This window comes from Felis catus, chromosome A1 (assembly GCF_018350175.1).
Source record: "Felis catus isolate Fca126 chromosome A1, F.catus_Fca126_mat1.0, whole genome shotgun sequence".
NCBI classification, from domain to species: Eukaryota; Metazoa; Chordata; class Mammalia; order Carnivora; family Felidae; genus Felis; species Felis catus.
Genome location: NC_058368.1, coordinates 155,340,883 through 155,364,313, shown reverse-complemented (window position 1 = coordinate 155,364,313; position 23,431 = coordinate 155,340,883). Strand labels below are relative to the sequence as shown.

The 23,431-nt window shown below is 37.1% G+C and overlaps 1 long non-coding RNA gene across 10 annotated transcripts in view; it reads left to right on the top strand.

The window, feature by feature from the left end:
- Positions 1 to 23,431, top strand: part of LOC102899982 — a 149,247-nt gene that overhangs the window by 117,406 nt on the left and 8,410 nt on the right. For all 10 annotated transcript variants that reach the window (XR_006583113.1, XR_006583121.1, XR_002744389.2 and 7 more), the window contains one exon: positions 19,297 to 19,476. This is a non-coding gene — a long non-coding RNA (uncharacterized LOC102899982). The remainder of the gene's footprint in view (positions 1 to 19,296; positions 19,477 to 23,431) is intronic.

Below are 23,431 nucleotides of genomic sequence, written 5' to 3'. Positions count from 1 at the left end.
AAAAGAGTTCCATTGTTAAATAAGTTTGGAAAACATTGCTTCCTATATTTATCTCTTAAATATTCATTATATACATAAATGTTTTGGAAAATGTTATAGTAAAGAAACCTTTTTGATTTTGTTTAAACATTTCCAGTTATTTGACTGCCATTCCTAATCACTTTCTATCCATGAACTCCTCTTTATATCTCTTGAGACATTAGTGTTCCAGAGAGCACAGTTTTGGAAATGCTGCCTACATGATGATGATACATCTCATTTAGTTATGTTGTATTTGTATCTGGACCTGTAGAGTTATAAAAAAATGTTTAAAAAAAGTTGGTTGAGAGTTTAGAACTATTTTGCCAACTGTGGACTTTGTTTATTTTGATTAGTAATTAGTAATCAGTAATTTTGAATATAAGTTTTCAAATTAGTAATTAGTAATTTTGAAATACAAGTTTTCCGAGCAATTTTCTCCCTTCAAAATAAGAATGTTTCAAAGTGTTATAAAACCAAACCTCATAAAGCATTGTAGAGAAGAACTCTTATAAAAAATAAACTTTGGATGAGCAAAGGGTACATGAGTTAGAAACACATGAAATAAATTGATTTTGAAGTATACCTAGAGCATACATATTTTGAGAAATGGCTTTAAATAAACTTTAGCCAAATGTGTTTTGGGTTTTTCTAAATTCATACATTAAAAACTTTAGGATATGCATGATCCTCATGCAGAGTCATCCATTCCTAACTTAAATTCCAAAAAAGAGTTATAAAATGAACATTTGTATTTAGAATGTGCTTTGCAGATCTTGACAGACTGCAAAGCAAGTTTTTTTGAGGTTACTACTCTACTCACAACACTTTCAATGATCTATCAGAACTATCTGTTGATATTTCAGGTTGGACCACTAATCACCCAGAAATATAGACACGATATTTTGTCTTTTATTTATTTTTGGTGATGAACAGAGGTAAGGCAAAGGGTCTTTAAAAAGTTGTTTCCTTTAGATGCCTCCCACTCCAGCAATTTGATATTTGGTTTTAGTACACAGCTCTAATAGGTATCTCCTTGTTTATGCAAAACAATAATCAGTGATGCCAACAGGCCTCTGGAAATAGAATTTCTTAGCTTGTGTTTACTCTACTGTTTTCAAAGCAGTAGAGCAGAAAACACTGTAATTCTGTAGAAGCACTTACTCTTGATTTTTATAATGTGTAAGATTTACAATAAAATTATTTTATAAAGAGATGATATTTACAATAAATTGTCTGTAATTGATTAGTTTCACTAATCATAATACCTTATCATTATTTCTTAAGTAAAGGTGAAGAAATTTTAGGTTTAATAAACACATTAGGAGGTGAACTTTAGGAAAATATGGTTAATGAATGGTTTTGTGTGTTAGTATTTTACAAGGTTAAAACACATTTTCCTACTGAGTTATTATAGCAAAGAAGGAGAAAGCTAAAGTGATCTGCATTGTAACTGTATCTAGGTCTTTACAGCTATCAAGGTATTTGGAGTGTTAGTTGAAAGAAAGAATATTTTGGTTAAAGATAGACTCTTTTTGTGTCTGATGAGAGTGTTTGGTATGGTCTACTTTGTGATGCTTACAAGAAATGAGGGTTGTCTAGCTTTACAATAACCCATTATTTTCAAGAAGTCCTGGATAAATTTTACCTTCTGTCATAAATATGCTTATTTACATAATGTAGTTTCAGGAACTAATTCTCACATTGAATCCTAGTTTTCCAGTGTGTAAAATTGCTCCCTTAGATATTTCATATAAGTAATTTTTAAAATCCTAATTGTGTATCCATTTATGTAGCAGCAACAAAAATGTTTTTACAGAATATATTATGTATATGAAAATTCTATATTTTCTACTTGATAGAAGTATTAGTTCTCAGCTGCTTGCCTTCTGTAATGGTTAATTTTATGTGTCAATTTGACTGGTCACGAGATTCCCAGATATTTGGTTGAACGTTCTGGGTGTATGTGAGGGCTCTTTATGATTGAGATTAACATTTGAATTGATAGACTGGGTAAAAAAGATAGCTGTCTGGTTTTTCTTAAAAGATCAACAAAATTGATAAACCTTTAGCCAGACTCATCAAAAAAAGAAGAGAGGACTCAACTAAATGAAGTCAGAAATAAAGGAAGAAACGTAACAACTGACACCACAGAAAAATACAAAGGATTATAAGAGAATATTGTGAAAAATTATTTGCTGACAAATTGGACAATCTAGAAGTGAATGAATTCCTAGAAACATTACCTTCCAAAACTGAATCAGGAAGAAATAGAATATTTGAACACACGGATTGCTAGCAGTGAAATTTTATCAGTAATCCAAAAACTGCCAGCAAACAAAAGTCCACTATCAGATGGCTACATGGGTGGATTCATTCAAACATTTAGTATATGTGCTGCCGAAGCGAGCACGTCATTCAAACATTTAAAGGAGAGTTAATACCTGTTCTTCTCAAGCTACTGCCAAAAGTAAAAGAAGAAGGAAAGCTTCCAAATTTCTTCTACAAGGCCAGCATTACCCTGATACCAAAACCAGATAAAGAGACTACAAAAACCAAAACAAAACTACAGGCTAATATTTTTGATGAACATAGATGCAAAACTCCTCAGCAAAATATTAGCAAACCAAATGTAACAATGCATTAAAACATCATTCACTACAATCAAGGGGAATTTATTCCAGAGGTACAGGCATGATTCAATATTCACAAATCAAACAATGTGATCAATTACATTAATAAGAGAAAGAATAAAAATCCTATGATCGTATCAACAGATGCAGAAAAAGCACTTGACAAAGTACAACATTAATTCATGATAATTATTCTTAAAGTAGGTTTAGAGGGAAAATACATCAACATAATAAAGGCTATATATGTAAAACCCATAGTTAATGTCCAACTCAATGGTGAAAAACCAAGAGCTTTTCCTCTAGGGTCAGGAACAAGATAAGCATGTGTACTCTCATTGCTTTTATTCAACAAAGTACTGGAAGTCCTAACCACAGCAATCAGACAAGAAAAAGAAATCAAAAGCATATAGATTGGTAAGAAGTACCAATATTTGCAGATGACATGATATATATAAGAAAACCCTAAAGACTCCACCAAAAAACTACTAAAAGATAAATGAATTGAGCCAAGTAGTAGAATACAAATTAACATATATAAATCTTTTGCATTTCTATACACTAATAATGAATTAGCAGAAAGAGAAATTAAGAAAATAATCCCACTTGGGACGCCTGGGTGGCTCAATTGGTTAAGGGTCCAACTTCAGCTCAGGTCATGACCTTGTGGTTCGTGGGTTTGGGCCCTTTGTTGGGCTCTGTGCTGACAGCTCAGAAGCTGGAACCTGCTTCAAATTCCGTGTCTTCCTCTCTCTTTGCCCCTCCCCTGCTCATGCTCTGTCTCTCAAAAATAAAATAAATATTAAAAAAAAATAAAAGAATCTCAGTTATAATTACATCAAAAATAATAAAATATCTAGGAATAAACTTAACCAAGGAAATGAAAGATATGTACTCTGAAAACTATAAAATATTGATGAAAGGAATTGAAGTGACACAAACAAATGGAAAGATATTCCATTCTCATGGGTTGGAAGAACCAATATTTTTTAAATGTCCATATTACCCAAAGCAACCTATAGAGTTAATTCAATCCTTATAAAAATGCCAACAGCATTTTTTCACAGAACTAGATCAAATAATCCTAAAATTTGTGTAGAACTACAAAAGACCCCAAATAGCTAAAGCAGTCTTGAGAAAGAAGAACAAAGCTGGAGGGACCACAATTCCAGATTTCAAGATATATTACAAAGTTTTAGTAATTGAAACAGTATGGTACTGACACAAAAATAGACTTGTGGATCAGTGGAACAGAATTGAGTCCAGAAACAAACTCATGATTGTATGATCAATTAATCTATGATAAAGGAGGCAGGAATATGCAGTGGAAAAAAGATAGTCTCTTCAACAAATGGTGTTGAGAAAACTAGACCGCTACATGCAAAAGAAACTGGGCCACTTTCTTACACCATACACAAAAATAAACTCTAAAGAGATTAAAAACCTAAATATAAGCCCTGAAACCATAAAATCTTAGAAGAGAGCACAGGCAGTAATTTCTCTGACATTGGTCTTAACAACATTTTTCTAGATCTGTTTCCTGAGGTAAGAGAAACATAAGTAAAAATAAACTATTGAGACTATGTCAAAAGCTTCTGCACAGCAGAGGAAACAGTCAACAAAACTAAAAGACAACTACTGAATGGGAAAAGGTATTTGTAAATGACATATCTAGTAAAAGATTAGTATCCAAAATATTTAAAGAGCTTATACAACTCAGAAACCCAAAAAAACCCAAATAATCCAATTAAAAATAGGCAGAAAATATGAACATTTCTCCAAAGAAGACATGTAGGTGGCCAACAGATGTGTGAAAAGATGCTCAACATCACTAATCATCAGGGAAATTTAAGTCACACCAGAATGAGAAATCTTACACGTGTCGGAAAGGCTAAAATCAGAAACGCAAAAGACAACAAGTGTTGATGAGGATGCAGAGAAAAAGGAATCCTTGTGCACTGTTGGTAGGAATGTAAACTGGTATAGCTACTGTGGAAAACAGTATAGAGATTCCTCCAAAAAATGAAAAATAGAATCACCATATGATCCAGTAATTCCACTACTGATATTTACCCAAGGAATATAAAAACACTAACTTGAAAAGACATATACACCTGTATTTGTATTTCAGCATTGTTCACAATAACTGATATGGAGAAGCAACCCAAGTATTCATTGATAGATGAATGTATAAAGAAGGTGATATGTGTATATAAAATGGAATTTTAGCTATAAAAAAGTGAAATCTTGTCATTTGCGGCAACATGGATGGATCTAGATAATGCTAAGTAAAGTAATTCAGAGAAAGACAAATACCATATGACTTCACTCATGTGGAACGTAAGAAACAAAACAAAGGAATAAACAAGCAAAAAGAGACACAAAAGAAAACAAAGAAAAAAAAAAACACAGCAAAAACATCCCAGACTCCTAAATATAGAGGACAAACATGGTTGTCAGAGGGGAAATGGGTGGGAATATGGATGAAATGGAGGAAGGGGATTAAGAATACACTTATCTTGAAGAGCCCTGAGAAATGTATAGAATTGTTGAATCGCTATAATATACACCTGAGCCTAGTATAATACTGTATGTTATTTATACTTGGATAAGAAAGACTGTGCTCCCTAGTTTGGGTGGTCCTCACCTAATCAGTTGAAGATATGAATGGAACGAAAAAGATGAGTAAGAAGGGGCTCATTCTGCCTGACTGCTTAAGTTGGCACATAGATCTTTTCCTTTTGAGACTGAATATGAGAAATTGGCTCTCTCTTCTTGGGTCTCAAACCTGCTGGCTTTCAGACTAGAACTTATACCATTGGTTCTCCTGGTTCTTAGGCCTTCGGACTTGGACTGGAACACTGTTGGCTCTCCTGAGTCGACGCTTGCTGACTACAGATCTTGGGACCTTTCAGGTCAATTCATTATATTAAATCTTTTCTCTTTCATTTATTTGTTCTGTTTTTTTTTTTGAAAACCTAGACTAATGCATCTGCCTTCCTGTCTTGGTTAAGCCTAAAATAGAGCTATACAAGTAGCACACTTAAGCTCTCAGGTTGTTATGAAGAGTTGTATTTTGCATATTATTTTGCTTAGCCATCCCTATCATTATTTTTAGCTATGTCTAGTCACTATGGAGGATAGATGAAGAGAAAGGGCCATGAGATTAGCCATTTTGCTTATGAAACTTAATATACTGCATTTAGTAACAGTTTTAAGTATATTGAAAATCATCCAAATGATATTAACTTTTTTTCACCCTATGAAAACAGTTTTGGTCTATCTTGTTGGCTGATTTTGGACCCCATGAACAGAAAGCCAAGGAAGCTTATCTGGTTTATTCATGTTCTAAAAAGAGAGAATGTTTTACTTTAGAAGTTGTAGTGAAATCTGTGTTATAGGTTTTCTGTAAAGGCCCAGATAGTAAATATTTTAGGTTTTGTGCAATATATCTGTTGTAACTTTGTCATTTTTCTCTCTGGTACTTAACTCTGTTGTTATAGCACAGAAGTAGTCATAGACAATATGTAAACAGGACTGTGGCTGCGTTCCAGTAAAGCTTTATTTATAAAAATAGGTGGTGAGCACATTTGGCCTGCAGGCTCTAGCTTGCTAACCCCTGTTATAAAGAACCTTAAAAAAATTATGACTACTGGAATGCCTGGGTACCTCAGTCGTTTGAGTGTCCAACTCTTGGTTTCAGCTCAGGTCATGATCCCAGGGTCATGGGATCAAGCCCAGCTTTGGGCTGTGTGCTTAGTGTGGAACCTGCTTGGGATTCTCTTTCTCCCTCTGCCCCTTTCCCCCACTTGTGTGTGTGCGCGCGCTCTTTCTCTCTCTCTCTCTCTCTCTCAAAATTAAAAAAAATAAATATTATCACTGCTATTTATTGAGCACTAACAGCATAGTGGGTAATATTAAAGGCACATTGTGTTGTTATTTATTTAATCCTCACAACAAAGGGTAAGCTGAGGCTCAGACGGTTTTAAATTATTACTCCAGATTCATGTAGCAAGTTGCATAGTCATTACTTGAGCCCAGATTTATCTCTATATGTGATGCTTTTCTTTATACAAAGGAAAATATTCTCTGGTTTAAGAATTTTGTTTTCTATACTCTAAAAGAACCAGGTTGTAAATTATGAAGCTCAGTGACAGTGATCTTATTGGAAATCATTTTATATGATGGTTCAGATATTGGCCAAGGAAACTCTGAAAATTTAAATTGGGATGACCAATTTCCAGGTCACCAGTTTCTCCCTTAGCTATTCATACTGCTGGGATCAGAGGTATTCTTGAAATCTGCAGTGGTGTGCCAGTTGCCTTAAAGGCCTCTTCTTTTTACTTTGTTGGAGGGCTACACTGGCTGTTCTGGGTTAGGTCTTGGAAGAAATTTTAGCAGCATTCTGAGTTTCTCTTCTTAGAATTCAGAACCAGAGGCAAGAAATACTTCAACTCTTTGGAGAGGATAGTGGGCAAAGATGATGCTATTTGATCCTAAAAAGTTGGTGAAGAAATTGTCCAGGTCAGAGACTCGTAATGATAGGGAACAAACTGAGGGTTGATGGACGGAGGTGTGTGGAAGATGGGTTAGATGGGTGATAAGTATTAAGGTGGACACTTGTGATGAGCACTGGGTGCTGTATGTAAGTGATGAATCACTAAATTATACCTGAAGCCAGTATTGCACATTATGTTAACTAACTAGAATGTAAATAAAAATTTGAGGAGTGCCTGGGTGGCTCAGTCGGTTAAGCATCTGACTTTGGCTCAGGTCACGATCTCACAGTTGGTGAGTTCAAGCCGTGTGTCGGGCTCTGTGCTGACAGCTCAGAACCTGGAGCCTGCTTCTGATTCTGTGTCTCCCTCTCTCTCTCTGCCTCTCCCACTCACACTGTCTCTCTCTCTCTCTCTCTCAAAAATAAATAAACATTAAAAAAATAAAAAGCACAAAAACAAAACTTCTGATCACCCTTAAAATGAAAACCTAGGAGTGGGAGGACTGTTGAAATGATAGAAAACATCAGTGACATGGCATGTCAGTGTGTATGAGTATGTGATAGGAGATAAGAAAAGTTCTACAATCTAAATTACTCTCCTTTTTTAAAAAAAGACTATAGTTCTCTTTCTGATTTTTAAAAGCTTGATCTGATTATTCACGTATGCCAAACAAATTATGTGGTACTTAGTATGTTCCAGCCATGATGCCACCATTGAGGGTACAATGATGAGTTTGACACACCATCTTCAAGGAGATTGCCATCTAGTTGAGAGATAAATATACAGATGATTTTAATACTGTGTATTAAATGCTGAAACATGAGTAAGCACACAGGAAAAACATCTAACCCTACTTTGGGGGTAGAGAAGGCTTCCTGGAAGAGACAATAATCTAAGTCATGAAGAAGAGGAGTTTTAAACCAGACAAAAAGCCAGGATGAAGCTCATCTGAATTTTCAGCCCAATCAGCATAATTTACCTGAACTAAGTGTGTTTAATATCCAGCACTTAAAAAGAAAAGAGACCTGTTTATTGAGTGCCATGAATCAAAAAGAAAAGATAGATGTGAGACCAATCACCCATCCCAAGCCTAGTCACAATAAGGCAATGTTTGCTTGCAGCCTGAACATTGTCTTCATCAGAATAAATGTGGCTGGCAACCAATAATAATGAGAAATAACACAAGTGGGGAAGTTTGTATACAAGACATGAAAGAACATTGTTTCAAAACTTCCACAGTCCATTAGAAATTATAAGGGGTAGTTATAGCATAGAGAGCAGATAAAGAATGAAAATGAACCTCATTAAAAGTTTAATAATGGGTACATCAAAATGAATAAGAACAACAGTAATGCTTACAATGTACAGATGATTGTATGTACAGGAGCTGTGGCTTTTGGGCAATTTGGAAAATAATGAAATGAAAAATGACTTCTTATGAACAAAGGTGATGCAGGGGTAAAAAACACAATCGTTACAAAAATGGCCCTTTTTTAGAAATTAGGAAAAACGTAAGTAAAAAAAAAAGATGTTAAATGGAAAACAATCTATAATTTTAATCTCTGTGGACCTGGTATGAGAATAGGTGCAGCTAACTTGAGGAGGAAAGCTTGTTGACAAAAGGAACAATTTAGGCGGCATATAAACAGGCTCTGTCCCAGAAAAAGAGTGAAACATCAGTGGTGGTGGGAATAAAGCAAGAGAAGAATATAATTGAATGACCACTTACAATAGTCGTTACTCTCTGAGATGGGATGAGAAGAGCAGCCAGATCTGGTGCTCCACAACACGAGGTGGTTGGCTGAGTCAGGAAGAAGTGTTAATGTAGTTGGTGTAGCCTTGCTTAGCTGTGCAGGGACCCTCTGTGTTCCAGGTATTATCTATTGCTGTCTGCAGAATTCAGACATGGAAGGGCCAGTGGTGTGCTGGCCTTTAGAACATTCTGTATTTTACTTGCCATTATAAATGCTTGGAAAATATGCAGCAAATACAGACATGTTGGTATTTCAGTAGAGTAATGGTCACGTCTGTCTTTTGATTGGTGTTTTCATTTAAATCCTGAGGCCTAGTGATGATTTCCCAGTCACATATTTTATTAAAAGGATTGACTGTATCTGACATTTTTGATTCTCTTAATGGACTGGATTTTTAACACTGGAACCACAATTCTGCCCAGTGAAAAGCACAGGTGTTCTGACAAGTAATAACAAATAAGGTATAGTATTTTTATTTTGTAAAGTAGTGTGCATACATATAGTACCTGCAAGGATCTGGAATATAAGGCTGATTTAACAGCAATCAAATTTTAGTAGAATTTACTTGATTGTTATATCTTCCTTTTCAGCTGGAATATGGTATGTTAAAGATCAGACAAATTACTCATTCTGAGAACAAAGACTTTTGAAAGCTGTCAGCTAACTGACAGTTATGATGAGCATTTATTTCAAGCTTATAAAACATATTAATCAAACTTGTTCACAGCATGGTGGTCTAAAGAGGGTTATTTTCTTTTTGAGAGATACTTTGAATAGCTGGAGAGCACTGGTAACATGAATACAAAGCTACAGTGTTGTTGTTGTTTTTTCTTCAAAGTGAGTTAATACTTTTCTCAGGCTTAAAGAAGGAAACATACTGCAGGAATATGTTTATTACAAGACTATTTGCAAAAGACCTATGCACCATTCATTGAACCTTGAAAAACACTTGAAAATATGGGTTGCATTTGCAAACTTCAGTGTATGACATGGAAAGCTGGCAAGCTGCCTGGCTTCTACTTAAAGGATTGTCATTCTGGGAAAAATAAATTTCTCTAACTAGACAAAAGTCAATGTTTTCATGTTTTACTGCAATCAAACTGATAGAGCTGACAATTTAATGTCTCAACACTTAAAATATCTGTGGATAATCAGTTACCTCAATCAATCATAAACACAAATCCTTCTATTTTCGAAGCTTTGTCTGTGACTGAGATGTAAAACAGTTTGGTGAGCCCCTTCCCCCACAACACCTCATCATCTATCCCCCCCCCCCACCTTCCCAATATTCCTGATTTGTCTTTAGCTATGCAGATATTTATACATGTTATGCATCTGGAAATAACTTTTAACAACTCAAGTGTGATCAAATTTAGAAACTTTTCTTTCACTGTCCTGTTTTATTTAATTTTTATGGGTAGTTTATAGACTGTATGCCTGTCAGAAAAATGTGGAAGTGTGCTGGCATTCCAGTTGAAGACATCATTACGAGTGAAAAAAGTGCTCAAGGCTTTTTCAAAGTGGGTGCTGAAACATACATTTCCTTTTTCTGACTCCAGGGGATGCTGGTAGCTGCCCCAAACAGACAGGTATCTTGGGGTCAAATGGTGGTGTGCTGGCCCCTTAGGATTTCCTGGCAAGCACACTGAATGGCTCACTTCTGGGAAACTGATCATAATGATGATGATGATAAAGCAAGGGAGGCACTGACAACAACATAAAAAGCTGCCTGAGGAATTGGATTCCAGGTTGCTCTACACTTGGCAGAGCTGACAGGTTCAGTTCACTAAGCTTTGGTATTGATAATGACGGGAAACTTCAGACAGTTTTAGAAATCTGTTTCTATTAAGACATGTCATGGTGTTTCTGCAACTCAAGAACAAGTTTACTGGGGCACACTATTCTTTCAACATTGATGTGAGTGGTTTTACATCCCTACCAGATAATTACTCGGAGCACTCAATAAGCCAAATTCCTTGCTTCAAGTATTCTTCTATAATTTTTTTTGTATATGGTGTATATGTGGCTATATGTATATATAGACATATACATTCACTACCACTGCCTCCTTTTTGTTTCTTTGATTATCTGGGGCTTTGCAATCAAACTGAGTAGAATTTTAGGACCCTTGGGGCAGCATCCTTTGGTTCTGTGTCAGGCTACGTTGGAAAACAATCAATCTTGCTCTTACACTCACTTGGCGGAAGTGCCACGACACGGATTGTGCAGTGCTTTGCTCTTGCCATGAAGCCTGGGTGACAAAAGTTTTTACAAGAAGCTGACTGTATTTGGGGTTATGAATATGCAATGACTCTCATTAGTATTGAAGCGCCAGAGCAGGGGCTGACATCCCCCGCCACTTTGAGCTGCTGCAGAGTCGGCTAATGAATTGTCTTGCTCCTTCACGCACACAGTCTGCTGTTGTGGCTCCTGAGTTCCAAGGGGAGTTGCCCAGTTTGTGAAGACCATTGACTGTAGAAATCAATTGTCAAGAACTACTCTTGATTTTGTGAAATCATGTTTAGACAGCGCTTAGACTGTCAAAACAGGAAAGTGCTGAACTTTGCATAAGGTGATACCATGAGTAGGAAAATTTAGAAAGGGACATGACAAGGTATATATGTTCTCATATACACCACTGTGTACAGATATGCTTCCATTCTGGATCATTGTACAGGAAGTGTATCTATATATAGGTGAAATCAAATCCATAGAAATCTGACGTTCTTTTGGTTTGTCTATTATCCTTTGAAATAGAACAAACAGATGATAGAAAATTTCCAAAATGAATAGGGTTGAAATACAAAGCTATTCCATCAACTCTTTACCATATTCTTTCTTTCTTTTTTATTCCTGGGCCTCTGCCAAACATTTTGCAGCTCATACACATACCATCTTTCATGAATAAGTTACTGATAAGGATATGTTTCTAGCCACTGATTAAGATATCTGAGCTGATTTGTAGTGTGTAAGAAGATGCAAAAGTGCGCAGAAACCATTTAGAACAGTCCCTTTTCAATAGCATAAATTAAATGTGTTTTTCCACACCCCTCCTCCCTTGAAATTTCCTTTCAACTAACTGGGGAACTTCTGTGGCTTGCTGCAGATTGTAAAGAATGGATTGAATTGAAACGGATAATATATGCTAAAAGGTAAGGGATATGTTGTAAGCTGTGCAAATAAGGCAACAAACAAAGAGTAAGTCCTTACATTAGGTGCTTGCCCTACAGTCATTTATTTTATCTGCAATGTAAAGGCATCCTTTGCAAGAAAGCAGGTACGTTACTTTTGTAGAGTTTTTAGAAGGTAGTGTTATTATAATATTTGTTTGATGCATTGCTGGAAACAAGAAAAAACTAAAGCCCAAGAACATACACGTAGAAGAGTACCAAGTATGAGTATAGCTTAAAATAAATGCAGTCTGACAAAAGTGGCTCAAGTATCATACATCAAACACTTGTTACCTCTGCTGGCCTTAGTGACTGCACATGACTAAGAACAAATCAGTGGTAAAATCTCAAGAAAGATGAAACCAGTCTGGACCTTTGCAAAGACCATCAGTCATTCTACAAAGCTGTAATATTATTTCTTCAAGTAATCCTTGGCTTCCTATTTACTGGACGTAATATACCCTTTACTTCTAGATCAAAGCCACCAAGGGACATTTTTTTCTTTTTCTTGTTTTAATTGGATACATCTTAGAACCAATGAGATCTGATCACATGACAATGAACTGAATTATTCAGTTGCATTCGTAAATGTGCATTCTTGTACTTCACTATCAGCATAGGTCTTAAAAACTTCATGTTTAAAATTTTTTTTTAATGTTTATTTATTTTTGAGAGAGAGAGCGTGCGCACGTGCATGAAGTGGGGAGGGGCAGAGAGAGCACAGAGCTGTCTCTGTCAGTACAGAGCTTGATGCGGGGCTCGAACTCAGGAACCGTAAGATCATGACCTGAGCCAAAGTTGGGTGCTTAACTCACTGAGCCACCCAGGCACCCCAAAAACTGTGTTTTAAAGTGCCTGTATAATCAGAAGTAAAAGACCTTTATAATTACAAGCACGTTCTTATTTAGGCCTTTTTCCTAGGTATCCAAGCATTTTTCATCACAAGGCAAGGTGTACCTGGGTACCTCAAAATAAGCAAATTCCACGTTCAACTCATACAGAATACACTAAGATTTTAAAATATAAAAGTGGAAACAGATCAGCTGAAATAATTATATCTAAGCATAAAGTATTCAAATTTATTGGAAATATTAACCAATATCTGTTCCTATGAATATGAGAATCATAAGTGAAATATTTTAGTTTTAATTGCAACTACGGTGGTTTTGATTTGACTCTGTAATTAACATCTGCATTCTAGACTTTGTGATACTTTGAAAACATTATTTATGGAAGGTTTGTCCAAATATAATTTGGTGCTTATTGCTTTTATCAAATGTTGAATGAAATAAAATGCAAAAACTTGTGCTTCTGAGAGTTGTGCTAATAATCATTTATTGTATCTCCTTTTCTAAACACAACCACAATACAGTTGTAACAGCAGGCAAGGCAATGTTAGGTTGTTTCTATTCATACCTGCAATAGAATTTGAGCCATCAAAAAGAATGAAATTATGCCATTTGCATTGACATGGATGGAGCTAGAGTGTATTATGCTAATTGAAATAAGTCAGTCAGAGAAAGACAAATACCATATGATTTCACTTATACATGGAATTTAAGAAACAAAACAGATGAACATAGGGGAAGGGGAAAAAAAGAGGGAAGCAAACCATAAGACACTCAACTATAGAGAACAAACTGAGGGTTGATGGAGGTGGGTGTGGGATGGGCTAAATGGGTGATGGTGGGCATTAAGGAGGGCATTTGTGGTGAATGCTGGGTGTTACATATGTAAGTGATGAATTGAAATATGTAAGTGATGAATCACTAAGTTCTACTTCTAAAACCAATTATTACCCTATGTGTTAACTAGAATTTAAATGAAAACTTGAAACAAACCCATAAGGGAACAGCAAATATACATAAGAATTTAGGCAATCATTTGATTCATAGTTTTGTGAATTGGACCAAGAATTGGAGTATTTTATAGCAGACTAAGCACCAGGAAATTAGAGACACGTGCTTCCTCCAGCTTATCTCCACCCCCCCCCCATATCTTCTTCCCTCCCATACATATACTCACCTCACAGTGGGGAGGGAGGAGAATGAGAGAGGTGTTCAGCTTTTGATGAGCTTACCTAAAATTTTCCCTGAAGAAGCTATTTTAATTTGAACACTTATGTAACTTTGAACATATATGTAAGTTTTGTGCTTTGTGGCTTGATACTATTTTCATTTTGATTTACATGTGGATGAAGGCACGATATTTTTTCAGTCTTGAAGGTCTCTAGAGGTCTTGATCCGAACTTGAACGTACCAGTGAATTTACCCTAAGCAAACACTTATACATTTTCTTGCCAGTTATAAATGAACATTTGTTGAGTACAGTCAGGGTGCTGGGAGTGGGGAGAAGTGGATTAGGAACATACAGAAAGTACCATCCTGGGTACCAGGAAGTTTACGGTATAGCTGATATGAAAGACTGCAGAGGAAAGATGGAGATTCTTTTACAGGGCTAAGTATCAACAAATATAGATTGATTTAGTGAACAATAAGTATATAAGTGTTTCAGAGCTGCCATTGAGATGTGAGAACATCCTCAGGAGGGCTAACTATAGAGACATCTTACAAGAGTCAAGTTTCTACTTGGATTTTGGAAGTTTAAAGATTTTATTAAAATGTATTAAATTTGCCTTTACTTTGAAACAGGACTTCAGTGTTTGTAAAACTCACTTTATATTGGTTTCACTAGTACCATTTCCTTTAGAAGTGATATAATTTGAAGTTTAGAATCATGTGTTTGTAATTTGCTTTTCATATTTTTCTCTCTTAAAAAATTGTATCCATAGGGAGAAAAAAACTTGTTTACTGTAACTACTCCTTTTAAGTGTAAAAACTAAAAGAGTGAGGGAATATGCATTAAAAGATTAGGATAACATCATTTTGAACAACCTCTTTTCTTCCTTAGCTTTTCACTCAGTAATATTACCTAAGTAAATGTATAAATGTTGATTCCATATTGATGCCCAGCAAAATAGAGATTCCTAAGTCCAGTATCATCAGAGATAGCTTTGCATTCCTTGGGGAGGGGGATCTTTTATTCTCTGATTGGGTACCCTGCAACGTGACATAACTAATTACTAGCTGCAGTTCTGACTCTCAGTAACATTGTGAAATTATTTACTTACTTTCACACTCTTCTTACCCCTCTCCCACTCTACTCAGATGTCCATGAAGTCTGGAGGTTACCCCCTCCCAGGTGACCTGCTTTTCCTACAGGAGACCCTGGGGTTTGATGAGTGTTAGGTGTATGACAGGCACTGTGCTAGTTGCTTCACATAATTTATTGCAATACAGATAACTATGGATGTAAAAAACGTGCTGCAGAGAAATGCAAGAAATGAATAGCATCACACAAGTAGCCAGGTTTTCAATCCGTTTCAGACTCCAAAGCCTGTGTTGTTTGTACTACAGCAAAACATTTTAAAACCTAGAATAATCTGTGCTGCAAGTTCAGGTTTTGTGCTGGTCACAAAGGAAAATTGCTTCTGGCTGGGAACATTGCCCTGGTGCCCTTCAAATTAGATGAGGTGGATCTAATTAGTCCTACTAACTTATAAGGCCAGTTTTATATAGTTGCACCTTAAGTTGTTTAAATGTAGGCTTATTTGAGGGAGATCTTAATCTTTGTTTTGAATTTATTCAGTTCAATTCAATTTAGTGAACACTTACGAATGCCTGTTCTTTGCTAGTCACTGTGCTAGATGCTGGTGGTACAAAGACCGTCTATTTAGGGAGGCATTATAACATTATAATACAATTTATTGAATGCTATAATAGAGGCGTATGCAAGGGATCATGGGAGCATAGGAGGGAATAATTAATTTGAGGAAAGATGTCATTAAATGCTGTATTTGATCAGAGCCTTGAAGGTTAAGAAATAAAAATTTGCCAAAAGGACAGAAAGAGGTGACAATTTATTTCAGGTGATGGGACCAGCCTGTGCACATGTGTGAATATGCCTGGTGTGTTTAGGATACGACAAGAGTGGTAGGTTGAACGATGGTCAAAAATTCTTCCTTTTCCTGCATCTGACTCCTGGCAAGATGATATTGAAGATTCTGCCATTAAGAAGTGGAATCTGTTTCCTCATCACTGAATTTGGTTGACCATGTGACTTGCCTTGGCCAATGGATGTTAGCAAACGTGAAACCAGCAGAGACTTAAAAAGTGCTTGTGCACTAGGGATTCTGTGCTTGGAATTCCAAAGACTATACTGTGACTGAGCCCAGGTTATCTTGCTGGAGGATAAAGTGGCCACCTGCAGGAAACAGGGTCTCTGGCTGACAGTCCGCTAACCACTGGAGATGTGAGTGAGATCATCTTGGACTAGCTCGCTGATCCACCATTTGCCCATAGCCACATGGGAGAGTCCAGGAAAAATCTGTTGTCAGCCCAGACGGAATGACCCAGCTTATTTGCCCAGTTAAGAACTAAATAAAATGTTGTGTTAGCCACTAGGTTTGGAGTGTTTTGCTGTGCAGCAAAGCTGATACACAGAGGGTCTGAATAGAGTGCGGAGAATGTGGGAAGAGGCAGTGACTGATGATGAAGAGGAATGTAACATCTGCAACATCATGTTGAGAAGTTTAGATCTATTTTACAGGACCAAACTTCCCAAACTTCACTGATTAATGTACCACTTTGATGTCTTTAAAAAATGTCTATCTACTACATGAACTAGATTTTTATTTAAGTTTTCTGATTTTTTTTAAGTTTATTTATTTTGAGAGAGAGAGAACACTCTTGCAGAGGGGAGGGGCAGAGAGCAAGGGAGACAGAGAATCCCAAGCAGTCTCCACTGCTGTCCCCGTAGCCCTGTAGTCCCTCCTTCACATACGGTAAGATCATGACCCGAGCCAAAATCAAGAATCAGATGCTTAACCAACTGAGCCACCAAGGTGCACCAAATTGTCTGATTTGTATATCAAAATTTATTTTAAAAACAAACTTAATATTAAAACCCCAGTTTGATGTGTTATTTCTGAAACTTAAAATATAAATATTTAAAATGTTGTCTGTGTGCTATCAAAAATCATCTTGTATATTGTGAGTGCTGCATTCTAGTATTTCCTGCTTTAATCAGTATGAATCAGCAGCATATGGAGAAAAAATGGAAGTAGGGAGGGGCTGCAGTTGGGAGGAGTGAGGAGGCTGTTGCAGAGGTCCAGGTAGGATATGGCATATGGTAGACAGACTTAAGATGTGTTCTGGAAGTGACAGGACCTGGTGACAGATTTGATGTATGTGGGATGACAATGGGGACTGTAAACTATCCACTGAATGGATACTATTAAGAAAGGGAAGAGAAAAAAAAATAGATATGATGTTGCACCAAGTTTGAGTTAGTAAATCATTTGAAAACAGAGGTCCCTGAGGCATTTATATATGTGAGTCTAAACTTAAAATGTTATTTTTGAAGTCATCAGCATGTAGGTGATAGGTAGTTGAAGTCACAGAAGTAAATGAGATAAAGAGAAAGAGTTTAGTATAGAAATCTTTGGCTTTTTTTTTATCCCCAAATTCTTAAGGCATATGATTTATCCCAGAAATAGTTCACTAGAAACCATTCACTAGAAGTAGTGAGTGGTTCATATAGGTAAAGATTCTCAGATAGGGGTAGAAGGTATCGTGTAGTTTGAAAAAAATGAAGAACAACCCTTAGGTAATTTTGATACATTACCCTTCACCCCTTGTTGATTTAGAGTGAAATGAGGACACTGCTGAGGAAGAGGACAGAATGGTCTGAGAAGTATACCTCTTCAAGAGGGACAGGACTTTTATAGAGGCCAAGAAACTTTAAGATGAAGGGCTAAGCCATGACACTAAATTCAGCAGAGAAATCCAGTAGTTTGTGGATTGTTTTTTAATCAGATCTGGCTCATCAAAGTATAGTACTTGGGATATAATAGGAGCATAGTAAATGTTTAGGTGGACGATTTATGTAGAGCCGCTTTATGTTTGAAACATTCCATGAGCCTTAAATAATCAAGTCAGACGGGATTTGTAATTATACTGTTTTGGGCTCTAAAATCAATGTGGATTTAAATTTTGTTTCTCTGTCCATGGTCATCGTCTTCGAAGAGTTCTCACTTGGGCACCATTGTCCTGATCTTAGTGCAAAGGAATATCTGAGCTTGTTTTCAGGAGATAATGAGAGTCAACATTTTTGTTATGGTCACTTCACACATGGGCCTCCTAACCTTTGCCACCCATGGTTCCCAGAAGTAAGTAATTTGCCTTATGATGATTTGGGTTGACAGGGTGAAGATCTGTGACGGGCAGAATTGGAATGTCATCTGCCTGTGTGGTTCTCAGGTAGTGCTCAGAGTCATATCCGGTTTTAAAATGATCGTTATTATTTTTTGAATGACATAAATTTCTGCCAGGCTTTCCCTGAATCTCAGGAAAGGCCCCAGATCAGGGCAGTTTCCTCAGACCATGATCTGGTGCCTGTGCATCTTGCTTAGAGCTTGCTCAGCAGCACACACTGGTTTGACATCTGGCAGTCACGACTCCTGTGAGATTGGCTTCCCCACAAATGTGCCCTGAAAGCATCCCTGCTGTGCCCCTTCTGTCCAAGTGTAAACACATCACAGGAAATGAACAAATAAAGGCCCAACTTTTCTGGAAGGAATCAGGATCCCCTTACCCAGCTGGAACCCTGGGGTTTGGTGTCCAGCTTCAGGAAATTTGACCAGCCATTTGGGTAGAGGCTCTTGTCTTGTGGCACCTTTGTCCCTTTCTCCTTCTGATTTCCCATGTGCTATCCATACCCTCTGTTCTAAGTCATTCAGCTGAGGAAGATTGCTTCAGGACCTTTAAAATGTGAAATAAGGGTTGTCTTTCATTGTAGATTCATTAGTGCAGCTGGATTTAGTTATTTACAGTTGTAGATTTGGCATTGCATTTGGTGGGGTAGGGGACTCTTAAAAACAATTGAAGCAGTCTAAAGCTAAATCTGCAAATAAGTGAATGTTCACTTCCACTTATTTTCATATGAAGATAAAAATATTAAAATGATTAAAATAGGTACATGACAAGGAAGTTAAGATATCTGTGTAAAGGAAGAAGGCCTTTTCACTTTTCCCTTGCTGTCTTCCCGGTTTCGTTTTTTTTTTTTTTTCTCCAGCCTAATGAATGCATTTTAAGTAAAAATACACACACTCTCTGTGCTTTCTATCTGCCTCCTACCACAAATATCAGCTCAGCTCCTCTTTCAGATCCACTTCAAGGAAACACAGACTTGAAAACTCTCCTCCATGGTTTTGTCTGAACTGGCTGCCATTCTGCAGCACGCACTGGATCCAGTTGCTGAAGTGGGGGAACCTGAGAGGTGCGTGAGCTGGCAAGAGTGACCATTTAGGCGCGTGAGTCAAGTGGGCCTGCGTGAAAGGATGTAGGTAAGCCCGAAGCTAATGGGAAAAATAGGGGGTCGTCACTAATTTTGATGTGGGGAAATCTTCTGCGTGCCAGGGTATTTGAATATTTGGCAAACAGCTGGCTGGGCTCTGGGAGAGTGCCTCTTGATTCGCCTCGTCAGATGTTCAAAGATAAAATGAGGCAGCCGGCGCGCCAGCACATAGCTCATAGCCCTGCAGTCAGTTTTGAATTTAGATTTGAATTGTGATATCAATGTCATGGTGGCACATGCTTTGAGAAAGTACTTATATAGAATAATTGAAAGATTCAGTGTGAAGCTTCTGAAAGCCATAATTTAAAGTCCCAGAAGCCTCCATATTACTTTCACCATTAAAATTTAAAGTGACAGAAGCCCAATTATGTATGGTTATTTTCTTAAATAAAATCATATTTCTAACCCAACTGAAAGATTCATTGCTGCCCACTAATCTCTGTCAGGAGAACCAATCTCAGTTGCATTCAGTGTCGGCAGCAAAGATGGTTCCCTTTATCTTAGGGACTGTGAAGTGACACTGAGGAAGCAGAAGTGGAAGCCCTCTGTGGAGGAGCTGGACTTGAGGCGGCTGATTTGCACTATGATCACCCTTATGGATCCTTTCTGGTGCCAGCTTCCACACTTAATGCAGTATAACTTTAATAGCAGTCGACAAACCCAAGTAAGGGCTGTAGCACACAGTTTGCAAAACCTGAATGACGTCAAAAACTGTTAAGAGGGGCAGCTGGTTGTAAAGCTAAATCTCACAGCAGAATGGAGACTGAATATAACTTTAAAACCTGGTAAAGAGTATAACTTTGGGGACTATTGAAAGATATGAAGCTTTTCCCTCTTTTATGAATTCATGGAAATCGGTCTACCAGAAGCCTCTTTACCTGAAGACTCAGTTTGCCAGAAAGGCATATATGGCCACTGACACTGTGGCATAAAAATAGGTCCGTGGGAATATAGCACCATGTCCCGTGCAGAAATTTTAGTTTCTATCAGTCAAAAGTATGGAGCCAGACTTTTAGACTATGCATCTTTCCACCAATTTCTTTGGTCTGTTTGATTTTACTTTATAGTGTGTTGTGATTTGGAAATAAGGTGGTGATGGTAGCCAGAATTGTGATGAAAAATTGCACAAGGCTAGTCAAGCTTAAACCATTGTTATTTATGAGAAACTTTATTCCTCAGGGTTCCCAGGGACAAAGGAGCATGTGAATCAACTAATATTATGATGCACAATGTTGAATGATATCAAGAGTATATGTACATCAATACTAATCTAAGCAATGTCTTATAAATTATACATCACAATTTCTCAAAAGTTTCACAGTATGATAAAACATTTACAAGTACATCTTGGTTCTGCTAAGTGTTGTTATGACTTTAGCACAACCAGCCCTGTGGCAGTTTGCAATTTCAATTTTTGTTGCCTGGCGTTGGCCATAGATTCTTTCTACCCTTGTACAGAACTGGTATCATGCTGTGAATTCAACTTCCCTTCCTTCATCTCTGCCTCAAAATCACTGTGGCTTTTCCTGTTCTTTCCCTTTTATTCATGTCTCAGTAAGAGGCATTCACCTTCACTTGTGTCCATGATTCTGTCACTGTGCTTAGACTCTTCCGCTTTCCACATTTGACATTTTGTTGGCCTCTTCCTTAAAAATAAAAAATTCCTTCCCTGTATTCCCTGCTCTGTTTTCTGTCTTTATTCTTGACTTCTTTCTTGCCTTTGCTTTTGCACCATTCGCTCTTTCACCTGTTGTAGTCTACGTTTAGCCACTATAGGCGCTACTCTCTCAAGGACTACTGTCCCTGTAGGGCACAATGACTTACCTAATTGGTAAATTTGGGGTGGATAAGTAGTCCAGCTTAGCTTCCTGCCACTCTCCTTCTACTTGAGAAGGGCCTGCCTACCAGGAACCTACATTCTCCCAGAGGAAGGAAGCCCACCCCAGACCAGCACTGTGGAGATGGACTAATTCTGTAGTTAAGAAAACTAGGCTTGTCTGGCTTTTATCTCCTCTATGCTGGTTGCAGTCTGTAACAATGGTTATATTCTCATCTGTTTTATTTTTATATTTTTTCTTGTTCACAACCCACGAGAAGAAGGAAGTCTCAGTTTGGGAGAATTGCTTAGAAACCTAAATAAATGAAATAGTATGTACAAGTAGAAAGTTAGTTTTCCTTCCCAATCTCATTTTCCAGAGGCTTGGCTTCTCTCTCTTTCTCTCTCTGCACTTTTGAAGATAGCAAGAAAGTTGCCGTCTGTAAGCCAAGAAGCTGGCCCTTACCAAGAGCTAAATCTGTTGGCACCTTGATCTTGGACTTCCCAGCTTCCACAGCTGTGGAAATGTATGTCTGTTGTTTCAGTCACCCAGTCTGTGGTAGTTTGTTATAGCAGCCCAAGCTGAGTAATTCTTCCTGATTTTTCTATGCATATGCAAATGTATGTATAAGTTTATAATAGAAAAATTTTACCTGAATGTCACATAAAAGAAATATACATAGCTATATATTTATCTCTATATATTGTATCTCTCTAAAATGGGTATTTCTATTTCATATAATCTCTTTACACATACATTTATTTGTATACATACACACTTGTATTTTTTCCAAAAATAGTAGCACACTATCTATACATTTTGTTCTGCACCTTCCTCTTTTCACTAACACATTTTTATATCAGTAAATAGAGACCTGTATTATTATTTTTAGTGGCTGCACAGTGTTCTCCAGTTTAAATGGTCTTTAATAAACCATTCTTCAACTGCTGGCCATTTAGATCCTTTTACACTTTTGAGGTTATAAACAATGCTTCAGTGAACATGGTACTGTTTTTATTTTTGTGAATTCATGCTAGTATTTCTGTAGGAAAGATTTCTAGAGCTGGTATTGCTGGGTATCTCATAAGATTTAATTGATTAGTAATGATCAGACACTCAGGTTGGGAAGAATTCTGAGAGAGCTCAGAGTTTATCCCACACTTCCAGGAAGGTTGTTTTTTCTCGCCCTGACTTTGAAAAGTACAGAGAATGAGACTCCATATTCTTTCCAGTAATGCCTTCCAGTGACTTGAAATTGAAATAGACTGTCAAAGAAATAATGGTCCGGCCAAGAGAGTTGAAAGTGGAAGACTAAATCCTAAGGCCCTTTGGTGGGCCTGTTTTGCAAAGCAACCAAGCAATGCCAGATAGAGGATTTTAAGAGCTACGGCAGTCTGATATTTGGATACGTGGATCTCTTGAGTCCAGCCAGACTACAAGTGATCTTAAAAATCTGGTTCCACTACCTACCTCGCAGTGCATCAGGCCTGAAAGAATAGTTGGGCTGTCTTTCACCCGGATTGTTTTGCTTCTGTCCCAAGGCTATTTCTGTTGCACAGAGGCATTTGATAGCTCATTTACAAGCTGACCTAAAGAAAACAAAACAAACAAAACAAAACCGGATGCAACTGGAGAGAGCTGTGGCATCCTTCCTGCTTCAGGTAGCCCCCTGCAAAGCAGGTAGATTTGTTTGGAATCTTTGCAATGCTGTGATGACTCTAAGTGGGAAAATACTGTGTATTAGGATTTGGCTGTCAGAGCAGACATATGCTTGACTGTCACAACTTGTACATTTTTCCCATTCAGGGTGTACATGGTTGCATGTCTTTGTTAGAAACACGTGCAGTGTGGGTAGCAAAGATGACCATGTTAAACATCCAGGAATTTTCATTTAATGTGCATATTTATACAACACTACAGAAAGGACTAGGGCGGGTTGGCTATGTTACATCATTTCCCTGCTAACCAAAGAGATTTGAAATGGACTTTTAATTATTATTACCGATTTGCTATGGCTGTATTCCTTAATATGAACATCTGATTAGGATTAATTTTCTTTAATTGATGAATAGAGCACTTAAAATTGTAGAGTTGAATGTGTTGTTACATGTTGGCATATGTGTGTAC